The sequence below is a fragment of the Panthera uncia genome, chromosome C2 (genome assembly GCF_023721935.1).
Source record: "Panthera uncia isolate 11264 chromosome C2, Puncia_PCG_1.0, whole genome shotgun sequence".
NCBI classification, from domain to species: Eukaryota; Metazoa; Chordata; class Mammalia; order Carnivora; family Felidae; genus Panthera; species Panthera uncia.
In genome coordinates this window covers 143,387,577-143,405,820 of record NC_064810.1, presented here as the reverse complement: position 1 = coordinate 143,405,820, position 18,244 = coordinate 143,387,577, and the positions used below count along the sequence as shown (strand labels likewise).

The 18,244-nt window shown below is 40.8% G+C and overlaps 1 long non-coding RNA gene across 2 annotated transcripts in view; it reads left to right on the top strand.

Annotated features, from left to right (window-relative positions):
- The first annotated feature begins 1,000 nt into the window (after positions 1-1,000).
- The window catches only part of LOC125921388 (uncharacterized), a 59,416-nt gene continuing 42,172 nt past the window's right edge, over positions 1,001-18,244 (top strand). The window contains exons 1-2 of one of the 2 annotated variants that reach the window (XR_007457403.1): positions 1,001-1,090; positions 1,277-1,465. This is a non-coding gene — a long non-coding RNA (uncharacterized LOC125921388). The other variant, XR_007457402.1, reaches the window with a different exon arrangement.

Below are 18,244 nucleotides of genomic sequence, written 5' to 3'. Positions count from 1 at the left end.
ACCCAGAGTAATGAATAACAACATCACAGTTCGGTTTTGAGGCTTAGTTTCTTGCGATTTGTTGATGACCTCACCAAAATTAATCTTCTTCACATATTCCTGGAAAAAAAAGAGTATACCTAGAGTTTTCAATCTATTTCATCTGCAGTTGATGAGAGAACATACTTTATTAATTTTAATTTCCAAGAGTTGTTTTTATGTTAAGCAACATATGTGGAAATAATTCTGAAATACTTTAAATGTAAGGATCAATTTGGCAGAGACCTTAAAAACTCCACTTTATAATAAATCCTCCAAAATGCATCTACCCATAGATTTGTGTCTTCAAGATAGTGTGATTGATTCTAGGGGCTTTAAGCAAATGCCTCTGTAGCTGAAAAATTATAAACAGAAATTAAAACACGATGCAATGAATTCGTCACTCAAGTTCTGTTTCTCGTCTTTGCAATCATCGTGCCATCATTATTTATTTCCAAGTCACCCTTTAAATACAGGAATGCGTGGTACAGGAACTTAGCCTGAAGCCAGCTCAAAGGATTTCAAACCGTTACTCATTTACTCTCAAAGGGAATTCATATATAGCTAGGTCTAGGTGTTGTGGGTCAGGCTGTCTCACTGAGAATTCTCTGAGTGTCACGCAGCTGTACTGAAATATGTTAATTTTCTGCTTACATATATATTTTTAAGCTTCAATGATAACCACAGTGATTGTTTAGCAGTTAAACAACAACGTATTTTTTTAGGGAGGAACATCTCTATGTAACTGACATGGTTCAGATTTGCAAGTGCATGGTGTTAATAAAATGTAGGCTGACTTTTAGTCAATTTTATTACTTTTTTAGCATTGTCTACAGGCAGTGCCTAGAGTCTATTGACCGCAGTGGGGGCCAGCCACTCCCAGACCTACCCTTAGCATGCTCTTGTGCAATCTTTGTTAGATGGGAGGGCTATCGCATGTCTAATCAGGCCCTGGGAATTGGGCCTGGCCTTTCCGGTAAGAACAGGCATGTAGTTCATAACAGTAACAGTAAGCCTCTAATCTCTGGTATGTGACTCCCAGTTTACTGGGAGACAGCAGAAGCATATCCAGGTAAGGAAATCTGCCCACACATCCTGACCTCTGGGATTCTCTCTCTGGGATTCTTGTGTCTGGAATGATACCACATCGCCTTCTCAGCACAGGGGAGTCTGACCCTCGGAGTTCTGTTCATCATTAGCCCACTGAGGGGTAAGCTGACTTCCGCCGTTCTTACGACCGTGTCTGCTCATCTGAAAGAGTGCAGGTATTGGACTGCATCAGGGGACACACGCTCAGACGGCCACAGAGCCCGGGAAGTCAGCAATGTGAGTGAAGAGGGCCAGGCACAAGCAAGAGAAGGAAGTGGAGGCTGGAAACCAGAGCTCCCACATTCCGTCCAAAGGGGGTAGCGCCTCCCTCGTTCTTGCCAGTCACCGCCACATGCAGGTACAGTGTTGCCAGATATTTATACTTCTCCCCAAAAGTTTGGTTATCTTGCTTTTCTATGTTAAATCATTTTTAAACACTGGAAATGCATTAAAAATATTTAAAACCCAAACGACATACATCTGAAGGCCAGTTTATGGTCTCCAAACTTTGTGAGTGTTCTGATCCCTGGATTCTTTAATGATTCTACCTTGCTGGCAAAGAAGAGGTTTGGCTGTCTTTCCTGAGTAGGGCATCCAAAAAATGGTTTCTGGTCTGATGCCAAGCTCACAGCTGGGACTTTCATAAATCAATGACTACATTGTTGGTTTGGTCCAAATCTATTTAATCCATCCAGATCTCATCCACCAGGCTGGGAGAAAAGGGGATTACCTTTTATCAATGGTCTCCATTCTGCATCATGATTTTGAGGTCCGCTCGGGATCAGGTTGACTTTTTCTATTAAGATACAAATACAAACTGAAATGGAAATGAAGCAAATGAAAACTCCCACACTAGACAAAATGAAGGTACAGAATCTTTTCATGCTAAGAAGCCTCTTTATTTTAGTGGTGAATGATGAGGTCATGTGCTTTTCGAAAGGATCAATTGAGTAAGATCTATTTTTCCAGTACGCTTTTTTTTTTTACTCTTCGTGTGCACGTGTGTGTGCGCGTGCTAACATTTCCAGCTTAAATCGTTTGAACATTTAGTTATTAGGGACACTTTTTTTTTTCCTTGCAATTTACTGCGGCTCATTGCCGGTTTCAGTTCTTCTTCTCTTATTGCTTTGGTATTTTTATAAAATACACAAAATGTTATTTTAAAGAAATCCTACGAAGGACCCTAAAAGATGAACGAGAGATGAGACGTCACTGAAATGAAGGAGAAAGAAAGGGAAGCAGGGGGACCAGGAGAGAGCAAAGGCAGGGGAGATAAAACCTGAACAGAACTATTACTCACTAGAGTCATTAATCAAAACTATTGCTCTTTATTATCATGTTGGGTCCTGGTGGGCTTACCTCTGGGACAGAAACCTGTGCTCTCATTCTTTTGTTCAATGTTTCCATTGTAATGGGAGAGGGCCCTTATTCAAATATAATACCATTTCCGGAGAATTTATAAAAACATACTGAAAGCTAATGTGTGAGAATTCTCTTATCCCCAGTTTTCCATGCCATAAAAGACATTTTCATTTGCATTGTTTGTTGTGAACAATTAAGGTAGAGGAGAGAGCATACTCCATTACAAATTAAACCTTTTCAGAAGAGGATTAAAAATGATCTTATAAACAGGCTTTTCAGTGCAAGAGCATAAGCTTTAACTCTGAATTGAAAAACCAAAGCCACGTAGAAACAGAAGCAAGAGCATTTAATTAATCTACAGTTTATCCTTTCCTATTGTGATACACAAAAAGAAACCGTAATTTTCTTAGGGCCTTTCTGTTTAATTGTTAGGAACAATTGCATTAACTGAAAGGGTAATTCTTACTGCGAAGGAATGCTTGAGGATGCTTTGCAATCACAGGAATAGCACTGAAATGAAAGTCTCCGGGCTTGAAATTTAATCTCACCCTGCCGTGATCTAATACCAGAGAACCTGAATTTCTACCATTTGCAAGGTACTTCTTGCATGTGTCTGTCCTTGCCTGTTTTTATTTAACTCCTGGAAAAAAAAAAACAGCTTACATCAGTCATTTGAAACAATTATTCTAAAATATTGCCCAATTGATGAAAGGAACAAAGCATTCCCGGCAGGGACCAAGAAGTGATTTATATATAACACTTCCAATGAATATTTCACTTTTTACTTTGCCTACGTAGACACAAGCCAAGAGAAACCAGAAATGTAATTTCAGAATCCGTATGAGCATTTCAAGGCTGAATGTCAAACAAGAATTTAGGAAAGAAAAAAAAATCACCATTAAAGACAAGCAGGGATAATCATCCTTGTAACTTAATCTTTGCTCACATCTTTAATTATTGAAATAGGTGACTTTTTAGGGCGGTTTTGGGTCTAGGGGATCCTGGTGGGTTTCCAGTTTGAGATCTTGCTTCAGAGCCAGACACTTGGGCCCTACCCCAAATCAATGAATCAGAATATCTAATTTATGGGTCTGGAATAAGATCTAGGAAGATGAATTTTAGACAAGCATGCCTAGGGGATTCTGATCCAGATCACTTTTTGGGAAACCCTACACTACAGCTGCCACAAATGACCCGTGTTTTTCAGACATTTTGCTAGCAGCTAACTGCTTTTTAAACTCAGTACAGAAACAGAACAAACACAGAGCCGCTCTGACAAAGGCAGGTGGTCATTTGAGGGACCTGTGGCCTTGACCTGCCCTCCAACCTGAAGAGGAACCCCTGAAAGTCTCCCTATGGACTGCTGACTACCAGCACACCCCTCTCCTCAAAGCCCGATTAAATAAAAGCTCTTGTATTTCCTTCCTGGGAAGAACTACAAAGTTGACATGAACATTCTTGTGAGAATTTCACTAATGTTTTTGGGGACTTGTATGTAATCAAGACTAATACGGAAACGGCAGCCCCCGCTACGGTCTAACCAGCTGTTCAAAGCCATCCTCTCTTCTGATTGGCTGTTGTGCAGGCCATCAACATTATTAAATATTTTATATCCCCAGTGTTTTTTTAGTATTGAATTTTCGTGGCAGACAGCAATATTTGGCTGCTTCAAGACTGTTCCCAGCCCCACTTTTGCTTTTCTGCTTTCTACTATAAAGGATAAAAACTCGATGTTGCCTTTCCCAGCTTCCCCTGCAGCCAAGAACGGCCCTGTCACGTCGTTTTGAACAGGGTGATGTAAGGGCAGTCTTCTGGAGTCCTTCTAAGAAGGATTCTTCCTCCGTGATGAAAGCAGACGAGTATCTACGGAGAGCTTGCTTACCACCCTGCCTGGCCTCTGTGTCCTGCCTTTGGAAGCAGTCAGGTGAAGGAGCCCTGGAGGAAGTGGCAACAGCCGCCTTACCATCCAGGGTGGGGTCCAAGAGAATGCGTGGCGGACCCCAGTCATCCATACTGTCATGGCCGAGCTAATGAAGGAACCCCGAAAGGGGCTGCCTCCAGACTTCTTTTTTTTTTTTTTCAATATGGGTATTTTAATTTTTAATGTTTATTTTTGAGAGAGAGACAGAGACAGAATGTGAGCAGGGGAGGGGCAGAGAGAGAGAGAGGGAGACACAGAATCTGAAGCAGGCTCCAGGCTCTGAGATTGTCAGCACAGGGCTGGCCGCGGGGCTCGAACTCATGGACTGAGAGATTATGACCTGAGCTGAAGTCGGACGCTCAACCGACTGAACCAACCCAGGCACCCCTAGACTTCTTGTTAAATAAAAATTGCTGTGCTTAAATTGTATATCTCCTTATAGTTTAGTATTTTTGTTTCTTTTACCTGAGAGCATTCTCACTGATGCCGTCTTCAACAAATCTCTTTCTTCTTCTCTGGCCCGTCTTCTCTCAGTGGAATATTTTCCCAGGAACTTTCTTTTAGTAATATTCTAGAATTTCCAGTGGGGTGACCAATGGTGTAATTTGCATATACACCCATACTTCAGAGTCAAGATCAGGATACTCAGAGTTAAATTCTGCTGCACAAGACCTCAAAACTATCTTCGTACACATGATTTTATTAATTGACTGATAGCTTGTCTTACTCAAAAATGTGTTTAGGGGCGCCTGGGTGGCTCAGTCGATTAAATGTTCAACTCTTGATTTTGGCTCCGGTCATCATATTGCAGTTCGTGAGATCGAGCCCCATGTCAGGCTCTGTGTTGATAGCACTGAGCCTGCTTGGGATTTTTTCTCTCCCTCTCCCTCTGTTCCTCCCCTGCTTGCTCTCTCTCTCTCTCTCTCTCTCAAAATGAGTAAATAACCCTTAAAAAATAAAATAAAATAAAATGTGCTTAGAAAAACATACAAGTATTCACAAATTACGAGCACATTAAAGTAAGGAATTAGCACAGAATCTACGGAGCAAAGGTTAGAGCACAAAATAACCCCTGGGTAGAGGAAGATAGAAAAATGCATAACCTGAGGTCCTCGGTAGTAGGGCCATATATTTGTTTTTAAACCAAATAGTAGTTATTCAAAGTGAACCAATTGTTCAGAACAATTGTAACTATTCCTGACCGTAATGTCAGGAAAGATTTTTTTTTTCCTGGGGATCCTTATAAATAGAGCATTGTGTAATGTGATCAGGTTCTGTGGTGTGGCATTCCTTAACATTCTCCCGTGGCATCACACCAGGCTGCGTGGTCCTTCGTGCAGCTGGTCCGTACTGCCCAAAGCGAAGCAAAGAACAAGTGGCCTGCCTAAATAGACCACCTAACAAGGATCGATGGAGCACACTAGGAGAGTTTGCTTGGTTTGAATAAAAGGAATCTAATTTTTTAAAGAGAGTGTTGTGATTTTAGTGCACCAGCAGCACAGACTCTGGAAGTCAGGCTGCCTGACATTGAATCCTAGCTTTGCCGCCTTCCTAGCTGAGTGTCCATGGACAAGTTATGTAATTTTTCTGTGGGATGATAATAATAACACTTAGTTCATAGATTTTTTGCAAGAAGTGTGCGTGCTACCGTGCCTGGCAACAGTAATTACAATGCAAATGTTTGCTCTGATCCTACATAGGGCCTTGAACTAGAGCACGTAAAATGCTCCACACTCAATTCCAAAGTGGACAGTGGGGTTTTCCCCCACGGAGCAGTTCTCGGGCACCAGCTGGGTGTCTCACAATTCAACTCCACGTTGGCACTATCTACCTGGAGATAATGTCAGATCCCACAGGTTAAGGACTCAGTCCTTTAAGACTGGCGCTCTTTCCCCCACAATAACAACAAGTCCAGGTTGTTCCTTTTGCTCTGACTGACCACTAGCTATAATCGAACCCTCTCCTCGGGTTCAATTAAATTGGTGGAGCAGCTCACAGAACTCAGAGAAATATTTTACTTACTGAATTACCAGTTCATTTTAAAAGGATAGAACTCAGGAGTAGCCAGACGTCATAAGATATCTTAAGACGTAACCCTAGAAGTTCCAGAATATACATTCTCTGCATTCTGTTATGCAAGCAAACATAGAGTTCCATATAGAGTCAAGGGAAAGGGCTCAGACTCCACATCCTTGCTGTCAACTTTAATCTATCACATCAAGTATACACCCTCCTGGTCCAACCTGGGATATGTGCCACTACATTGCAGGTGACCACATTCCTTCTTTAGTCTCACAAGTGCTGTTCAATGAAACGATATTTCAAACACTTTTAGGAAAATATTTGTATTTGGGGACTCTTGACCATAGAAACCATTGAGTATTCATCACCTAATATTTACTTAGTATCAATACAACCAATTTTGTCCCATAAAACATACACAGGATTTCCCGATTTTAAGATTGGCCATCTCTACTTTCTCTTCTGTGGATTGGGCCACAAGAGAATGCAAGCTCTCAGAACTTGGCAACTATGCGCTTAGACATCTGTTACCTACATGAAGCTATCTGATGCTACCAGAGATCAATGCTTGGTGTCTAAAATGCAATACTAATCAGCGTGCCAGTTTACAGGCTTTGCAGGTCAAGTGAAAAGTGGATCACCTGTGTTAGAGACTGAGATAAAATGTTATAGTTGAACCCGTTGTAAAAATGCCTTCAAGTGGAAGACACCATAACAAAGACAGAAACTTGGACTTTACTATGTAATAAAGGAAAAGTGCAGAGTTGTGAAAGAATACAACCAGTCTTAAGTTGGTCTTCTACTTGCTAGAAGTCTCATGGTGGGAGATCCCATACTGGATTTGTCCTCCACACTGTCCAGCAAGCATAACGTTGTGTTTGTTCATGTTTTCTTTGTTTGTTATGGGTGTGTGTGTGTGTGTGTGTGTGTGAATTTGAATGTGTTTGGGTAGCATATTCATGTTACCCTTAGGCACAGTTCTCACCACCCCTTACTGTCACACACTGATCTGTTTCACTTACAGATGCTACTCGTTTACCGCCTGCAACTTGAGGTTTTACTAGCTCTGTACACGTCTCTGGCTGTTAACACCTTTTGGGTTCTGAAACTCGCCTCTAACATGAAAGGAAATGAGTACACAAAAAATGTATCACCCAGTCTTAGCTATTGAGAGTATGTCCTAGAACTGGGGCCCAAAGCAGCCAAGGAGAGAGTGGAACGAAGCTTGCCTCACTCGTCTTGGGGGAGCTGGTGCACAATGCTGGCATCACCCATCCTCTGCTTACCTTTCTGGCCGCCTCATAGTGTGACTACCACGATGGCAATGCAGTATGGACCAGACTGGTCCTTGCCTACTCTGGTGTCTTGTATCATCCACTGTAACCATCATCATGCCAATAACCACCTCAAAACTTTTGAAAAGGGCATCATTTCAAAAGGATGTGTTCAGGTGGGTGAAATGCTTTCCCTGTAGCTGTCTTATTACTTGGGATAATGGTTGGGCTCATTTTGCCCAGGATCTGAGCAACCTCTTGCTAATTATACTAACGGAGATGGCAGCAGACTGCTCGATGGCTAATACCTGTGGGGAGGACAACTCTTATATAAGACGTTAGAATGTCATGAGATTGCCTTTTTTATAACCACAAATCAACCATGTCAGATCAAGGTTGCCCTTGTTTTGACAGAGCAAATTCAGAGCCGAATTAATAAATGATTCTCTTTTATTATATATATTTGTACTTTCTGGGAGATGCATTTTTTCCACTAGGAATGTGCGTATTCTGTACATGTTTCTTCCTATTCATCTATCCTCATTATTGGCACTTTAAGAAAGTTCATGCTAGACAACAAGAAGGAATGTTCCACAGGTGCCATAGTAAGCAAATTGCTGGGTTTCATTCCGGAAATTCTGGAATTGAACTGCAGATCATGGTTGGCTCTCTACGTAAGAGGTCACCCTTACTCTCAGCACCCCTGTCCAAACAGGATGCAATCTGAGACCCTCTGAGTTTTTCATTCTCCTATACGTATTGCCTTTTGGTCCCATGTCAAGGAATTATTCTCATTAGAACAATAACAACAAAAACCCTTTGTTCTTTCATTGGTCTCTTGGGTGGTTTTAGTGGTATTGAACTCAGGCATACATTTGCTGTTCCTTGAAACCATGAATTCCACATCTCAATGGGATCGTTACAGACCTCTAGCATGAGATAAATCAAATTGTATGGCATTTGTTTGAGAGATTTCTAAAGAACAAAAGGAGTGTACGTGTTGGGAGGAAGGATGGGGGTGGATGGAATCTATTCATATCTCCAAGATCATGGAAAACACCTCTCCTTAAAATAGCTGCCCTTTGTGGCAGGTACCGCTTGTTGCCTACCCCAAATCCATTTCCCTTCTTCCTCCTAGCAGGATCCCTCATTTTGTTCAAGGCTGCAATGGATGTAGTTAAAAAGGCCCATGTCTTGGGTTCTTTTGTGTTATGGAACTGCTCTGTGTCTTGATTGTGACTAGTTATATGGATCTGTGATAAAATGTCACAGAACCACATACACAGACAGATAAAAAATGAAAACCGAGTTCATGAAAAAAAAGCTGGTGAAATCTTAATGGAGTCAAACTTTAGTCAAATGTCATCTGTCAGTGATTTCGATAATGTGCTACAGTTAAGGAAGATGTGACCACTGGGGGGGCAGTGTTATGGCTAACTGGGGCCTCTCAGTATTTGTGCCACTTCTTGTGACTCTATAAGTATTTCCAGATAAAAACTTAAAAATAAAGATCCTGATGCAAACTTCTTTACAAATAAGGATGACCCTGTGACCCAACTTTGACCAATGGGAAAAAGCAGAATTGCATAGATAGTGGTCCTGGGTAGGCTATTTTGTCATATTTAAAGGGGGCAGACTACTGCCTATGTTTTCACCTTTGTTTTTTAATCCTTCTTCCTGCGTGGAACACACACATGGGGCCAGATATATACGTAGAAAGTAGAAAGTTTGCGTATGCAGGTGAAGTAGAAAATTAGAAGGAACTTGGGTTCTTTACTCTGTTCTCCCAGGAAAACTACTTTGGGGTTTGGTATCATGTGAGAAAAAGAAACCCCATTGTGTTTAAGACTGGGTAGTAGAGTTTATGTTTTTTGATGTTGCACGTAATGCTAAATGATACCTTCTTTTTTGTTCCAAATGCAGCCATGGTCACCAAAAGTATGAGTGCCAGTAGACTTTTATGTCATCATCCTCCGAAGAACTTTGGAAAATGCCCTGGGAGTTCTGTGTTCTTATAACAGTTTATTCATGAGCTATCTTTATGCCTTTGGACAAGAAGTCCATTTTCTCTAAGATGAGAGAGTTGGACTTAAGAACACTGAATGCTCTTGTTTGTATAATTAAAGAAAAACCTTGAACCAGGAAATGCATAATGATGGAATCTAGGGACATGTTAAATCAGTACCTAGTAATCAAAGAGTATTGGTGGAGTAAATAATGTAAGAAATAAATGGATATTGGAAGGAAGGAGGCAGATTAAATCGTTTTCCACTACTGAGACTCCTTTTCTTTGTGAAAGAATAATCACTCCTGCCTATTCTCATACATCTGGTTGGGCTTCCTGGAAGAAGAGTAAACATGTTGTTTCATTGACTTTAGGCTTGGCCATATGACATGCTTTGGCCAGCGGAATGTGAGAGGATGTGATGTATATCACGTTCACACAAACTTTCAGAGGCAACGCAGATTTTCTTCAGAGTTCTTGCTCTTCTGTGCTATGAACACAGCCTTGGCTCACATACTGACTCTCTTCCTTTCTACGTTACTGGATGAAAAAAAATCATGGAACACACATACAGCCTAGCGGCAGTCTATCCACAGCTGAGCAAGGACTAAACCTTTGTTGTTGTAAGCCACTCAGATCACAGTCTTTGTTGCTACAGCCAAGCGGACTAGTACGGAGAGGAACCTAAAAGTCTTTAACAAGAAGCAGTCCATGGACGTAGCTGCAAAAGTGCAAAAGCTATAATCTAAGGAGGAGATTGTGATTAGAAGCCCGGAAATAGAATCAGGCACTGAAGAATGGGAACTTGGGCTTCGTTTGGTAAATTCTCTAAATTCTGCCAAACATTCAATTTTCTACTATATGATACACTGGTTACAAGCAGGGGATCTGAAGCCAGGTGTGTGCATTCTAATCGCAGTTTTTCCATTTGCAAATTGTGTGTCCTTGGTTAGGTGACATAGTGTCATCTCTAAAACAGGGTAACAAACAGGATTTAACTCATTGGCTGGTATACAAGGAGGATTAAATGTACTCATACACAGCACTTCAAACAAGTGTTTTGTCTATATTATATACTCAATTGCTAGCTACTATTAGTATAAGAGGGTTTCTTCCCTCCATTATGCCACATTACTCTACTTTTGGCTAAGATAATAAGAAAACTACCAGAACTGTGAACATAAACACTGACCAATGGATAGAGATCTAGAAGGAATTAGGGCAAGACAAATGAAAATCAGAAAAATAAATCCAATGAGAAATGCTTTATCTATCATCTATCTATTCTTCCTTTCTATTTCTCTGTGAATTAGTCTCTAAAGAAAAAAATAGATATATTTACCAAAGACAAAGGCAGATTTTAAAATGGTTTTGCATTTTTACCTGATGTGTCATTTTATTAAGTTAGAAAATTGTAAGCCTACACAAAACTGGAGAGAAGCGTACAGAACTCCCACGTATCTATCACTTAAGTATAACATTTATCTACAATGACCATTCTTATTACAATGCCCTCTCTTCCCCTGCCCCGCTAGATTGTGAAGAAAATCCCAGATGTCATAGCATTCGGTTGAATAACTTTGAAAAATCACTTACAATTATCTTTTTCTAATAAAAGAGAGCATGTTTGGACTCTTAGAGTATTCTCATTAGGAGTTACGTAGCATCAGAAAATTAGAGTATGATAATTAACCGGTGGGTGGTGTCGCAGCTTGTTAAGATATAAAGTGTAGGCTGTGATCATGGTCTAGACCCAAGACACTGCCACACATGCTTCCCACATGGCTTCAGGGCACTTCTTGGGAGTGCAGTGGCATGAGAGAGATTTTTGAGAGTGGCACTTTAGAAAACCTTAAGAACAAATCAACGCAAAATATCAATTCACTTTATTTCAATAGATATTTAAAGACCACCAAGTATCCAATACGCTTTCATGTTTAGGAAAATAGGTGAGTTCAAGATGGGCCCTACCTTTAGTGAGGATTAGTCACATCTATAATGAATTATAACCCAAGGCAGTCCAAAGTCTTGTAGCGTAGCATTCCAAACCAAAGGCTCTACTGTCACAGATGGAGTGCAAATAATCTGAATTTGGGGAGATGAGGCAAAGAGAGACAGTTTCATAGAGGAAGCAATTTTTGAATTTAGCTTTTAAAAAATGAGTAGCATTTTGACAGGTGAGCTAGGACGTGGGTGGGTAAAAGCCTAAAAAAATAAAAAAAAAAAATAGAAAAGAAAGAAAGAAAGGGAAAAAGCAAGCAAGGAAGCAATTTTAAAAAGTGTGAAAATTTGTGTGGAAACCAATTGGACAATAAACTTCATATATTGAAAAATAAAAAAAATAAAATTACCAACTTAAAACAATGAAAAAAAAATAATAAAATAAAATAAAAAGTGTGAAAATATACACATCTTTAACCCAGAAATCAGTGATGTTTTGGGTCCCAATTCTGGAACCTTCTGTCCAATGTTATATAAGTCCAATCAGTGTCCTCGAAACCTGTTTTTTAATAGATGTCATTTGCTGACGTAAACACATTCTCTGCATACTGATGAAATTTAATAGGCTAATCAAATGACGTAACATTTATATTCATTTTAAACATTCCCATAAAACTAGACTCAGCAAACTATAACCCTTGGGCCAAATCTGACCCATGCCTGTTTTTGTAGATAAAGTTTCATCGGAACATAGTGATACCCATTTGTTGAGTATTCTCTATAGCGTATGGTGTTACAATCATAGACTTGGGTGCTTCCAAAGGACCGTCTGACCTGCCAACCCTAACAGATTTACTGAGTATCAGGACGAGGGTGAGCTGAGTAAGGTATTTATAGTGCAAAACTTAAGTAGACACTCATGCTCAGGAGTGCCCGCACGACCCCGAGAGTGACAGCTTCTTTACATTTTATGCCTGAGATGTCTCACTTGCCTTACCCTAATCCTGGCTCTGTATTTACTACCCGGCTCTCTATAGAAATGTTCTTCTAAACCTTGCTATAAAATAAAAGGATTTATAGCAGAGTATCTTCATAAATTATTTAGCAGTGTTCCTGGGATGGATGAAGTCTGTTCATTCTCCGATGGATGAGAAGGGTGGGAAGTGATGGACTTAACGTTCATTAATTATCATTCTTTATTATCCATTATTTATAGCAATGTGTCACTGAAGGGTACCAGAATATGCCACCCGAAATCAGGCCACTTTGGCATAAGACTATTTTGAGCTAAAGGCAATTAAGAGCCAACAGACACAGGGAAAGCTCTTCACCTCCCACTAACTGCCTAAAAATAAAGTATAAATTTCCCCTTTATGAGGAAATTTCCATTTCTAAAGGAAATTTCCATTTATGTAGATGTGTCTGTACCAGGAAGAGAGACAACTTTTGTCTTCTCAGAGACTCTAATCTGCATAGCAAGACAACCCTTATTTATCATACATTTCTTCCCCCTCATCTTCCCGGAACTTGCCTCCCCTGCCCAGAAGCCCTTTGTTCAGCCGAAGATGATATATAAGCCTAAGTCTTCTAGCTGCCTCCTAGAGCCACATTTTCTCCTTTGTGAAGTCTGGGGTGTATGTACGTAATTATGACTATCTTTTCTCTTGCTCGTCTGTCTTTTATCAGTTTGATTTGCAGGCCCCATCCACGGAATCTAGGAAGGTAGAGGTGAGAGGGTTCAGGGCAGATCTCCCCAAAATGTGCCACTTTGGCAGGTGGACTATTTTGAACTAAAGGCAATCTGTGGACTCAAGAGAAACCTTGTGTGTCCTTTAACTACCTAGAAGAATCTAAATGGAAGAGTCTTTCCCAGAATCAGAATTATGACCAGAGATGAAGTGTATCTGAGTGACCCATCTGTGTGGGAGAGCCAACATCTAATTACCAAACATCTGCTTTTCTTATTGCCCTGTGAACAGCCCTCCTCCGTTTGAAATACCAAGCCCCTAGCTCATTCCTTTCACTTAGGGTGGCATATATACTTCGTGTTATTTTCTGTCTTTGAACTTCTTGTGTATATGGGGTTCCCATACATAGAAAATTAAATTCAATTTTTGGTTAATGTATCTCATGTGAACTTAATTCTTAGGCCAGCCAGAAGAATCTTTGAAAGGTAGAGGAAAATTTTTCCTCCCCAATAGAAGAAAAAAGATTTTTCTTCCCCTACGTCATTAAATAGAAATGCTAGTTCACCATTTCTGCAAAGTATCCTGGGGCCAGGACTGGGGATTCTAGCATGAATGACCCAGTCAAATAGGATTTATTTGTTGGTCTTTTCCCTTTCCTGTTTATCTTACATATGGTTTTCTTTTCCAGATATTTCCCCGATGCTCGTGTTGTTTTAAACTTCAGGTTAGATATACAGCTTTGAATTGTATACATTTTAAACCAGTGTGTGCACGGAGTTTAATAAAATTACTCTCATAAAATGGAAGTAATACATTTTTTTTTGTTTTTACAAATTAATAGAACCAGGGGTGCCTGGGTGGCTCAGTCAGTTAAGCGGCCGACTTCGGCCCAGGTCACGATCTCACGGTCCGTGAGTTCGAGCCCCACGTCGGGCTCTGTGCTGACAGCTCAGAGCCTGGAGCCTGTTTCAGATTCTGTGTCTCCCTCTCTCTCTGCCCCTCCCCTGTTCATGCTCTGTCTCTCTCTGTCTCAAAAATAAATAAACGTTAAAAAAAAAATTAAAAACAAACAAACAAACAAAAAAAAAAAACCAAAAAAACCAAATTAATAGAACCAAACAACAGAAGATGGGTCAGAACAAGTGAAAGCTGAAATGGAATAAGAATGCCTCTTACCCCTTCATCCTCTGCTGATTTTTCTCCACTCCTGCAAGCTGCTCTAAATAGCGTTGTGAATATGCTCGAATTACCAGGTTTCCAGGGCTTCCGGTGGAGCATTTTCTTATGTGAACCCTACTGTCACATCAGTGAGGGCATTCCTTTCAGAGAAAATTGCTTTGCATTTTCACGTAATTTTTTTTATCCATCTTCTTGTAGCTCTTGACCATGTAAGCGATTTCAAGTTGTGTAGCTTGAGAGCCTCATATCACTAATGCCACCAACGATGGACAGAACCAGGGACCCAGTTATAATGAGGATAAGTTGTAAGGTTTTAAAATTTCTTTCTATAAGAATATAGAGCTACGTAGTTAAGAAATGAATATTGTTGGATAGATATAAAATGTTATATAATGAAAGAAGTCACTGAGTCGACATTACAGTCTAACCAAAACGATTGCAACTGGTGGGAAATGCCAAGTTGCATTTAGGGCTTTCAAAGCATTCCAGAGTGAAAACGGGTTTTTTTTTTTTTTAAACAGCTGTGCAAAAAAGTAAATATCAAAGCGGAGGTAAACAGAACAAATGTCTTGATTCTCCCGGTAAACTTAGAGATCATAAATTTTTAATGTTTAATCAATATGGGCTACTAGAAATTAGTATTCCACATGCAAGCGTGGAAAATTGAATACGTAACATTTACCCAAGGTCAAAATAAAAAGCTTAGGAAAGGTGGTAGTGTGCTCTGCTTAAAGGACAGAGAAGGCAAGGCACAGAAAAACCAAAGGGTGGTTGAAACTAGGAAAAATATACATCGTCCGTTGTCACCATTCACAGCAGACTTTTTGCAGCTCAGAAATCCCGCTGAGCAAGGTCCCTAGAAATTCAAATCGGGGACAAATGATTGGATATTGTTTATACATCCCACAAGCCTCAGGAAGAAAACCACCCTTCCCATCCTCTCCAAAGGGCCCCCGCTCCATACTCCATCAAGTGGTACACAATAGGGTGCTTATGTGGTGTTTAGTCCTTCCTCAAAAGAACCTGGCATCAATCTCAGTGGGAGACAGGATATCAGAATAAATAGGTCATTGTTCCGTTCCATCAGGGCGATTCTGGTGTTCCTGTTGCTTGACAAAGACACCGGTGCCGGGAAGTGCGGCTGATTGTTTCATGGAACTCACATTTTAACGTTCTCCTCGCTTGCTTCTTTGGAGTAGTTCCTCTGCTACAGGCCCATCTGGGGAAAAGGTCTTGATAGCCACGCCACCGGGAGGTAGCTCTTTCTTTTGTGCTGCTTCTCCTGTTCACCATCTGTTACTAATTACTTAGTAGTTCCATTTGCTGGGCGTTTTAGAAATGGAAAAGGGCGCAGGCAGCTTCAGGTCTGGGTTGGGGAAGGTCTTGTGTTTAAAGGTGGAACGAGAGAGCCTTGTGATCAGTCCCAGGAGACCTGTAGAAGTCAGATCCTGGCTTGATGATATTCCTTCTTTTCATGGTAACGAGAACGCATTGCAGCCGCTCTCCTCTGTGTGATTTGATAGGAACCAACTGGATTTAGGAATTTTGGAAACGTGCCTCTGTTAGTTTGCTAGGGCTGCCATAAGAAAGTACCGCAGACTGGGGGTGGGGGCTTAGACAGCAGAAATGTATTTTCTCACGGTTCTGGAGGCTGGAAGTCTAAGATCAAGGCGTCAGCAGGTTTGGTTTCCTCCGAGGCCCCTTTCCATGGCTTCTTGGTGGCCATCTTCCCCTGTGTCATCACATAATCTTTCTTCTGTGTGTCTGTGTCCTAATCTCCTCTTCTAAGAACACCAGTCATATCGGAATAGGACCCACCCTCACGACCTCACTGAACTGTAATCATCTTTTTAAAGACCCTGTCTCCAAACAGTCACATTCTGACGCACTGGGGGATAGGGCTTCATCATATAAATTTGGGGGGGCTCCTACATCGCTCAGCCTATAACAATGCCTTTTGCACTCCTTACTAGCAGCAAATCTTCTTTTGGCTTAGGATTGGATAAGAAAGTATCTGGTTTATAAATCTCACCTCAGCTGCCGAGGGCCCACCTCATACAAGAGAAATGTCTTTTGACTCCTCAGATTGGGACAGCAGCAGGCTCTCTCCTCCTGGCTCTAACATGGAGTTTTCCTAAGTTTCCTCAGAATGGGGTGAGGGCTGAAGGGTAGATCTCTCTGTCAAATGCTGATGAGAAGAAATAAGTTTAACTGAAAAAGTAGAAAAACTTGGCACATGATTTACTGTATTATGTGTACCTTACTTTTTTGTAAGGGGAGAAGCAGGAGAGAGGGGGAGAGAGAGAGAGAGAGAGAGAGACAGAGAGAGAGAGAAAGAGATAGAGAATCCTAAGTAGGTTCCATCCTGATGCGGACTTGATCCCATGACCCCAGGGACCCCATGACCCCAATGCGGGACTTGATCCCACGACCCCAGGATCATGACCTGAGCTGAAATCAACAGGTGGCAGCTAAAACCAATTGAGCCATCCAGGCACCCCTGTACTTGACTTTTTTGACATATTTTCTATTTCTCCCCCCCCCCATGTAAGTTTCCCTTTTCATCTTTCTTTTGATGGCAATTTAGAAATATTTTATTGCACCTCTATCTTTTATTATGTCATCTAAATCTAATTAAGGCAGCAACTTTTATCAAAATTTATTTCTCCTTTACTATTGTTTATCAAAACCTGCCTTTATTTGAATTTTTCTTAATGTTTATTTTTTTGAGAGGGAGAGAGAGGGAGAGAGAGCACAAGCAGGAGGGGGGCAGAGAACGAGGGAGACACAGAATCCAAAGCAGGCTTCAGGCTCCGAGCTGTGAGCACAGAGCCCAACGCGGGGCTCAAACCCAAGAACCATGAGATCACGACCTGACCCGAAGTCGGATGCTTAACTGACTGAGCCACCCAGGCACCCCAAAACCTGCCTTCATTTTAATTCTCACTATTAGTATCCCTTGAATACTAAAAATATTTAAAATAACCCTTTCATGTGTATATATATCAAGTGTTAATCTAATTTTCTGTTAATCTAAATAATTTTATTTAAAAATTTTAAGTCCATAAATTTGAAACAAACTTAGAATATCAACAACTAGAAGTATAACACGACAGCAAACAAATAGCAGTAAGGTATCTGAGCTAAAACTGTCGTTGGCGATTAATCCTGATCTGGTAGAAGACGGATAGAATAAATTGCCATTCTCTTACAAAGGCACACAGCTTTCTCTCTCTCGATGCTGTACTTGGTGCCTGGAGAAGTCACCGTCCACTGTCAGACTGAGATGGCTCTGTAAGAGCCACCTGGAAGAGAAACAAGATGTGGCCAAGACAGAAGTTGAGGAATTTAGGTCATTTCTTTCCAATGACTTGAGGAACGATGGCAATCTCTCTAAAACATAAATGTGATAACTGGATACAAATCAGTGCCATGCGGTGGACAGCACGTCCCAGTCTTTAAGACTCTGTTAAAGATACAATCATCTTTTCCTCTCACAATAGCCTTGTGACAGCGGGCAGTGTGTCCCCTGAGTTCTAAGTCACAGGGAGGTCACGAGGTGTCTAATCTTCATTTGAGATGAGGAAACTGAAACTCTGAGAAAAAAAAAAAAGAAGGACAATGATTTCCTCATCTGTTAGAAAGCTCATTGGGAAGTTTATATATTGGTGGCAGCTTTGTGGGATATACTTATAGTCTCCTATAGATAGAGTTACACGGTTTTTTTTTTTGTTTTTTTTTTAAT